Here is an 8,409-nt window from a genome sequence, read left to right as displayed (position 1 = left end):
TCCAATCAGCATTTTAAGCCCGGTTTGCACACAAATGAATTCTCCTCTTGCCCCCATTCATCAAAGGCAATTCCCTCTCCAGTGGCTCCTGTGGATGAACTTGAGGACTCTTAACTCGCCTTTCCCATTCCAAATCTGACCCCTCCCATGGTGACGGAAGCAACAGAAATCCTCACATCCCATCCCCGACCATATTGTTTCTAGGGTAGCAGGCGATGCATCTTCTCAAAGCTATTGAGGTTTACATTTTCACCAGGGTTGTGATAGTTTGAGGAAAGTCAGAGAAGCACACCCAGCAGATGATATTCCCAGATATATCCACCACTCACATTGGGAGTGGGGGTAGGGGGTAGGGGGGAGGGGAGGGGCTGGTTCTGAAGAGGGAAGAGCAGTTTTCTATACTGTGGGATATCAGAGACTAAGGTGATAGGGTGGCTCTGGGATTCACAGCAACATGCCACTGCAAGAGAGTCAAGTGACATCCTAGCTCCTGTTCTCCCTCTGTACAAATGGGAATTCTATAATCAGTAATATAAGAAAGGGGGGGCAGTTACAGCAAGATGGTGAGTTAAATACAATCACCAAGATAATTACATCAAATAAAAGCGCAAATATTGAGGAGACAAATAAATGATACAATGCTTTGTAGACAGAAAGGTAGACAGGAAGCTGAGGGGAAGCTGCAGAGGAGATGTCAAAGTGGTTAGCTTCATGGCCATAGGCAGCCGTGATGGGGCCTTGAAGGAAGAGCTAGACCCATCTGTTCCCTTCAGTTTCTGGACAACTAGAAGTGATAGCCATTGTATATAACATTACAGAGAAAGGAGACATCCTTTAATTTCTTTCCATTAGGGGAGGGGGAGAACTTAACTTCCTGAGAGCCTCAGAGTTACAGCACATTGTCTTATCAGCCATGTCCTGGGAGAGAGACAAGGGGAGTGAGCACCTGGACACAGACCTCATGCCAGGTTGTGGGGTAGGTGCTCTGCAAGTGAAGATGTGAATCTCTGACAGTGCTTTCCACAGACTGTCTCTCTAAGCTGTCTATCTCAGCCCCAACTGCAGTGAAAGATGCATATGGAACCAAAAGGCCACACCTACATACCACCATGCCCCAGAATTCCCTTTCACTATTCTGTAGGATTTCTCAGGGTCCACCGTCCAGAAGAAACTGAGCTTTCTCAGCTCAAAGCTTCTGACATATTTGACCACTTTGCATTGACCAAACCCTAAATCTTCCAGGGAGGGGCAGGTAGCAGCACTTCCTGGTTCCCCGGGTAGGGGTGGTCACATGACTCATTCTGCTCAATGAGTCATGAGTGAAGTGATTGGGTTATGTCCTTGATGGAGTACTAAGCAGCAACAGCATGAAGTCTTCCAGAACTTGCCTTCATTGCACAGACAAGAAGGTTTTAAGACAGAGGGTGCTAAGCCCAGGCCCCGAAGCAAGGGGATGTTGCCACTGAAGGACACATGCAGCAAGAGAACATGATGTTTTCAAATCACTGTGCCTTTGGCGTCTTGGAGGGACACAAGTGACCCATGTTTGTTCCTGAGCATGTGGATTGCTCAGGAGGTCAGTGCCTAGCTTGGGAAGGGTTTACAGCAACTCTGGATAAAATAGGGATCTGCTCAGAGATGTCACCACACCATGAAGTCCTAGAATTGGTTATTTGGCACAGTTGAGCACTGTCCTGGAGTGGCCCACCATGTTTTAGGCCTCCTTTCTAGAACAATCTTTTACATGTACCCCCCTCTCCATTTTAAATGTGACCCTTACTTCCAAGTTTCTACCTGCTCTCCTGACAGTGGGACAGCATACCTTGTCAAGGTTCTTGTGTTGTGTAGCAAGCACTTTGCCAACTGAGTCATCTTCCAAGACCATAGTTTACTTTTAAGGGACCTTTGCTCTTCCATTTATCAAGAGTTTAGCTATGAATATTCTGGAACATGCATTTAGATTACAAAGCCATGAGATCACTCCATCACTGGGAGAAGACTCTATGGAGATCAATATCAATGTCACTCACTGGTTGCTCCCCAGAACCCAGCTTACAATGTGTAGGATTCATTTCCCCGTAGCTGCTCATTTTCACATCACTGCACCTTCAACCATCTGAGGTCCAGGTATGTAGCTGCTCATTCTGGATATCCCTCCAGTTGGGCAGTACTTGGGGACAGGAATCAGGAAGTGATATGTGATTTAGACTTGACCATCACTGAGTGACCCAGCAGCCCAGAAGCCAAGTCTACATATGGCCAGTTCAGATTCACAGCTCTGAAACCTCTTACATTAAGGCAGGGATGCTCTCAGATTAATAATCTTTGGGTCTCATTTCCAAATCCCCAGGAAGAGCATTGGTCCTAGAATTGGTTATTTAGCACAGTTTAGCAAATGGAAGAGCAAAGGTCCCTTAAAAGTAAATATGACTAGACAGAGTCAGTTTATGTTTGGATATATGTGACTGGTTCCAGGGTGGCCCATGGATTAAGGAAATTCTGCTTAGGTATAATAGATTGTGCTTGGTGAATACAGCGTCTGGTGAGCAGATGACACCCGTGGAAGACAGATTTTTTTTTCCCAGAGACATAGCTTTGGGTCATAGGAACATTGCTTGGTGAATGTCTATCCTATTTCAAACCCTTGACTCTACCTTAGTCTAGCTTACCCATGCAGGATACAACAGGTCTGGATACATACCACAGCCCTTGATTTGAGAGTAGATCAGTTATAAAATACTATATGGGAGCCATTTAGTTCAGAATAATAACAAGTACAAAGCAGATTAGACTCCATGGGCTTACTTAGCACATGTCCTGTCCTTTTTACAGAAGGCTTCATCTTTATCTTTATTCAATATCCACCAAGGCTCATTCTATGTCATATTTGAAAAATTAAATTTTAGAAATACTTCTTAAAAGTCCATTATTTTCTGGACATGTAAAAGAATATGGAAGGCAGATTCTGCACCAAGAATAGAACTCAGTGTGATCACTACTGATGTGCACCTCCTGCCTGGGCTTGGGTGAGGAGGGAAGGGTAGAAGTTTTCCATTTGCTCATGACAGCAGATGTGCTCTTTGCTTTCATTGGTTAGCATGTTCAAGATCACCTCAGCGTGTTCACTGACATCACCTTGAGGAGTGAAGACACAGTAACTTACTGTGCAATTAATTTGACCAAAAGTGGGCCCAACTTCAAACTCTCTACTTCCATTTTGTCTGTCGTTTGTGGTTGCAGTCCTGTCTGTAGTCACATGAATAAAATTGTCCATAATTCTACTGTTGGCATAAAGTTCCCATGGAGCTTTGCTCCATAATTTTCAACATCTTTATAAAGCACCCTCTCTCTGCACAGATAGAAGTGACGATTTAATCTGGTGCAAACCAGAAGCCAGACAATAAAGGAGCCGAATCTGATTAAAACATTTAAGATTTTGAACAGAAATAAACAGTATACAGTTAAAAGATAAATACTGGTCAAAGGGCAAACATGTCCTTAGGCCACAGATATAATGGGTGGGACACTTATAGGATATAAGCAGAAGGTAAAAGTTAGGTTCTTCACTGTCACATGGGGGAAGATTTCCTGCCCCACCAAAAGGCCTCAAGCTTACTAAAATTCTACCCATTTTGCTAATTTTAAAAGTAAAAAGGAAGCTGGACAGTGGTGGTGCACACCTTTAATTCCAGCACTTAGGATCAGAGGTAGATTTCTGAGTTCAAGGTTATCCTGGGCTACAGAGTGAGTTTCAGGACAGCCAAGGTTACAGAGTGCTGGGGTGACCTTGCTTCACGTTGCATTAAAGTATGTGTCTATATTTTTAATAGTTAATCTGTACTTCAGAGAGCTAAGTGCTGGACGTTAGCTTACACCTTGGCACACCAGCACTGCTACCAGTCATCCAGCACCAATAGTGTCTTGAAGTTGTTTCATAAAATCAGAATGCAACTTGTAAGGGAGTGTCCAAGACTCTTCCCCACAGGTTTCTTCCAAAGCAGGTTTCCAAACCACCTCCCACTGTGAGCTTTTCATCACTATGACAGAGTGTCCAAGAAAATCAAGTTAAAGAAAGAAAGTTAATTCTGACTCACGGTTTCAGAGGTTTCAGGTCACAGCTATTGGCTTCCATGTTTCTGGACAGCACTGAGATAGAAACATCATAGTAAGAATGAGTGGTAGAGTATCTTCTTCTTTAATGGTGGCCAAGAAGCATGAAAAGGTTGGGGGACAGATCAGGGACCCTTCAAAGGCATATGTCCTATAGTTTGTTTCTTTCAAATACATGTACCTGCTAAAGTTTCTGCCATCTTCCAATAACAATAGGGACTGTATCTCTAGCATACCAACCTTTGGGAAGTGTTTCAAATCCTAATAACACTCTGCTTTTGATGAAATATCGCCAACAAAATAGTACTCATTCCAGAGAAAGGCTAGTCCTGTTGACTTGGTAGTATCCATAGGAACAAAAAGACATTTTATTTGCCTAATTAGCCACAAGTTTTGTCAGAAAATTTCCCAAAAAGTCACAGATTAGACTTTTAATAAGAGAATTATCAAGAATGTGAAGGAGGGGGATGGAGGAAAGATTCTGGGGTTAGGCCTACTTACTATTGCAGAAGATAAAGGTTCAGTACCCAGCACTGATACTAGAAGGCAGACAATTGCCTTCTCCAGTTCAAGGTTATCTTATGCCCTCTTCTGGTACTCAGTGTGAACCTGCACATACATGGTGCACACACACACACACACACACACACACACACACACACACACACACACCCCAAATGCTTCTTTAGAAACATTTGAAACAGGGTAGATGTTTCTCACTTGCTGCAAGCCTGAGAACCTGAATTTGAATTCCTAGAATCCATGTCATCCTTGGCTAAACAGTGAACTCACTGTTCACGGGCAGAGTGCACATTTCAGTTCATCTGTAATTCTGGCCTTACAAATCAGAGGCAAGTGATCTCTTAGGCAAGCTGCCTTGCTCTGGGTTTGATTGAGAGCCTCTGGCTCAGTGAACCAGGTGGAAGAGGGATTGATGTTGACTCCTGACATCAACTGCTAGCCCCTGCACACATGCAAAACACATGACACACATATATTACAAAACACACATAAATATAGAAAAATGGAAGAAGAATTTGAAGATTGCAAAGTTGTTTGGAGAACAAAATTAACCTGAGCACATTGTTCTAGGACAAGAATCCCTCTTTTCTGAAAACAAGCATGTTTGCATTTCATGTTTATGTGCTGGGCCATTGGGGTTGCCCACCATTCAACCTTGCTACCCAGCCACACCTACCCTTACACTCTAGGCTTAGACCAGGAAGCACATGTATCTCTTATATACTCAAGGTTTCCAAAATGATTTTTATATACTACAGAAAGAGTGGGTCTTTGAATATTTTAAGAAGCAAAAGCTTGCCGGACAGTGGTGGTGGATGCTTTTAATTCCACCCCTTAGAAGGCAGAGATAGGCAGATCTCTGTGATTTCCAGGGCGGCCTGGTCTACAGAGTAAATCCCAGGACAGCCAGGGCTACACAGAGAAACCCTGTCTTGAAAAACAAACAAACAAACAGACAAACAAACAAAATTTCAAGTTCAAAGTAATGTTTAGTAAGTCATATTGTGTTTGAATATTTCTATTTTGTTTAGGAATAATGTAGACATCCCAATGAATATACAGTACTTTACTCAGTATAGTAATCTAAAGAGCTCAGAACTTACCATCAAACCAACAAAGTACAGCATAATGCCAAAAATGCAATTTCATAATTGTAATGGTTTGATTCAAACACAAATTTGAGCCTGGTATGGTGGCATAACCTGTAATCCCAATACTTAGGAATTAGAAACAAGAGGATCAGGAGCTTGGGGTCATCCTTGCCTATAAAATAAGTTTGGGACCAGCATAGGCTGTGTGAAACCATCCAGGCAAGCACTACACTGATTTCTGTTTATCATAGACATAGGAATATCAATTCTTTGGTCAATAGACCAATGAATTTAAGAAGAACATATTCCAAGTAGAATAAAAATACATTTTAATTTTACCAAATACTGATAAATCAAAATATAAAGCTTATCCCTCTTAAGATAAAAAATGGTTTCAATGGGTAGCATTTACTTAAATGTGAGCCTATTTAAATTAACTTTCAAAATGTTTTTAGTATTTTGAAATATAACACAGAGTTACTGTTTTAAGTATAAAGGATACAATTAGTGCTTCATTATATCCATATAGTGGTCTAAAAAAGGCCACAATGTAAGTTTGTAACAATTTGTCACTTTAAGGAAACTCTATACCCACCCAGAACTCTGAGCACCTAAACTCTTTCTGATTCCACTGACCTTTCTCTTACAAACCTTTTATAGGAACAGACTTGTTTCTTATATAGACACATTTGATTCTGTCCCTTTTAAGACTTATTTTCTTCCGACTTTATGTGTATGGGTATTTTGCTCTCATGCATACCTAGACACCATATGCATGATATGCACGTAGTACCTTCAGAAGCCAGAGAAGGCTGTCTGATACCCTGGAGCTGGAATTGCAGGTGGGTGTGAGACTCCATATGGGTGCTGGGAAACAAACCAAGCAAACAAACCTTTGGAAGAGCAGCTAGTGCTCTTAACTGGCGAGCCATCTGTCTAGGTCCAAGATTCCTTTAAGGCTCATCTGTGCACTAGAGCTGGTATTATAGTTTTCTTATTGTTTGATAGCATTCCCTTGCATATGGATTTAGCATCTCTATTCATTAGTGGATGAACACCTGGCCATTTCCCCTTTGTAGTTATTACAAACAAGGCCGCTTTGTATACCAGTGTAGAGTGGGCATACAAATGCTGTTCTATTTCTTTTTAGGCAACAGCTAGAAACACTGTTGGGTCATAAATTATACAGATTAAGGTTTGAAGAAGAGGCTAACTTCCCTTCTAATATGGTCCACATGCCATTTCATATTCTCTCCTTGTCATTGGTATCAGTTACTGGTGGATGTCCAGTTAACCTCCTTGTGATATTAATCTGCATGTCTCCTATAACTGATTTTAATCATCTCTCAATATATTTATTGATCACATGAATAATGAAAAACAACAGCTGGAAGAAATGGCTAAGTCCTTGGCCTACTTTTAATTGGCTTATCTCTTCATTGCTGAGTTGTAAGAGGCCGTCATGGACCTGAGGCCTGTGCTCCCTTATTGAACATGGTTTGAAGGTCTCTCCAAAACTTCCAGTTGCCTCTTTACTTTCTTTGAGTTGGCCTCTTTAGGAATACCTTTTGTACTGAGTACATTAAAAGTATTACATTTCAATTTTCTGGTTTTCCTGGAATATTTGAAGGATAGCCTATTCATATGAGTGCTTCTTTATCTCTATAAGCCAATTAGAAGAGAACTCATTGACTTCAAGAGGCACAGTAATCTAATTTATTAATCCCATCTAGACACAGAACTTTGCCTACTTGTGTAATCAGAGCTAAAGGATATTCTGAATTACAGGCATGGCTGTTAATAGGAAGAAAGCAAAGGCTTCAGTTGACAATGTCAGCCATGATTCAAGGGCAAACAGAAATATCCAGTGGTCTACACAGCAGAGCGTTGTTTACTGTCCTGGCTGGCACAAAATTACTCATAAAATCCAAAGCAGACACACAGAAAGACTATGAAGTTGAATTCTCTGTTAGTCCACCTCTTTGCAGAGACCTCCATTGTTGGCATCTCAGGTATAGGTACCACTAGCAAGAAATAACTCAAAAGAGTAAACCCAAAATTAGTATGCATAAACATTAAAAGCAGTTTTTTATGGCTTTGTGTATACTCATGTGAACTGATAAATGTCTGGGGTTCAGAGACCCTACAGGTTTCCAGCCATGGTTTAGCTGGCTCTGCTGCACACATCTGCTAAGCATCACAGATCCTAAAAGGCCAGAAACAAAACCCTTGTAAGTTTTCAAAAAGTAGTTCAAAACACAATAATGCCTGTATGCTAACATGCGCCCAGTTTTATCGAGGCATACTTGACAAATGATAACATACATGTGAAAAACCACATGACTTACATTACCACAATGAGGCTAATTAGCATACCCATCATCCCACATGCTTCCTTTACCATACTTAAAACCTGGCCACCTCTTAACAGACTACAAGCATGCAACACAGTGTTTATTAGAATCTCTATGGCAAACGTGAGCTCTCTGTAACTTCTTTAGCTGTATAACTGACCCCTCATGTCCTAGTACTTACTGTTATACTCTGCTTTGGTGAGTTAAAAATGCTTTCTTTACACCCACATGCATGCTTATGCTTCTAAGATTTTATGTCAGTAAGTGCAATGTTCTCTAAGTTCTTATCTGCACTGCTGCAAATGGTAGGGTTTTAAGGATGAATAACATTC

Source organism: Apodemus sylvaticus, chromosome 17, assembly GCF_947179515.1.
Source record: "Apodemus sylvaticus chromosome 17, mApoSyl1.1, whole genome shotgun sequence".
Lineage (NCBI taxonomy): Eukaryota > Metazoa > Chordata > Mammalia > Rodentia > Muridae > Apodemus > Apodemus sylvaticus.
Note: the sequence above shows the minus strand (reverse complement) of the source record.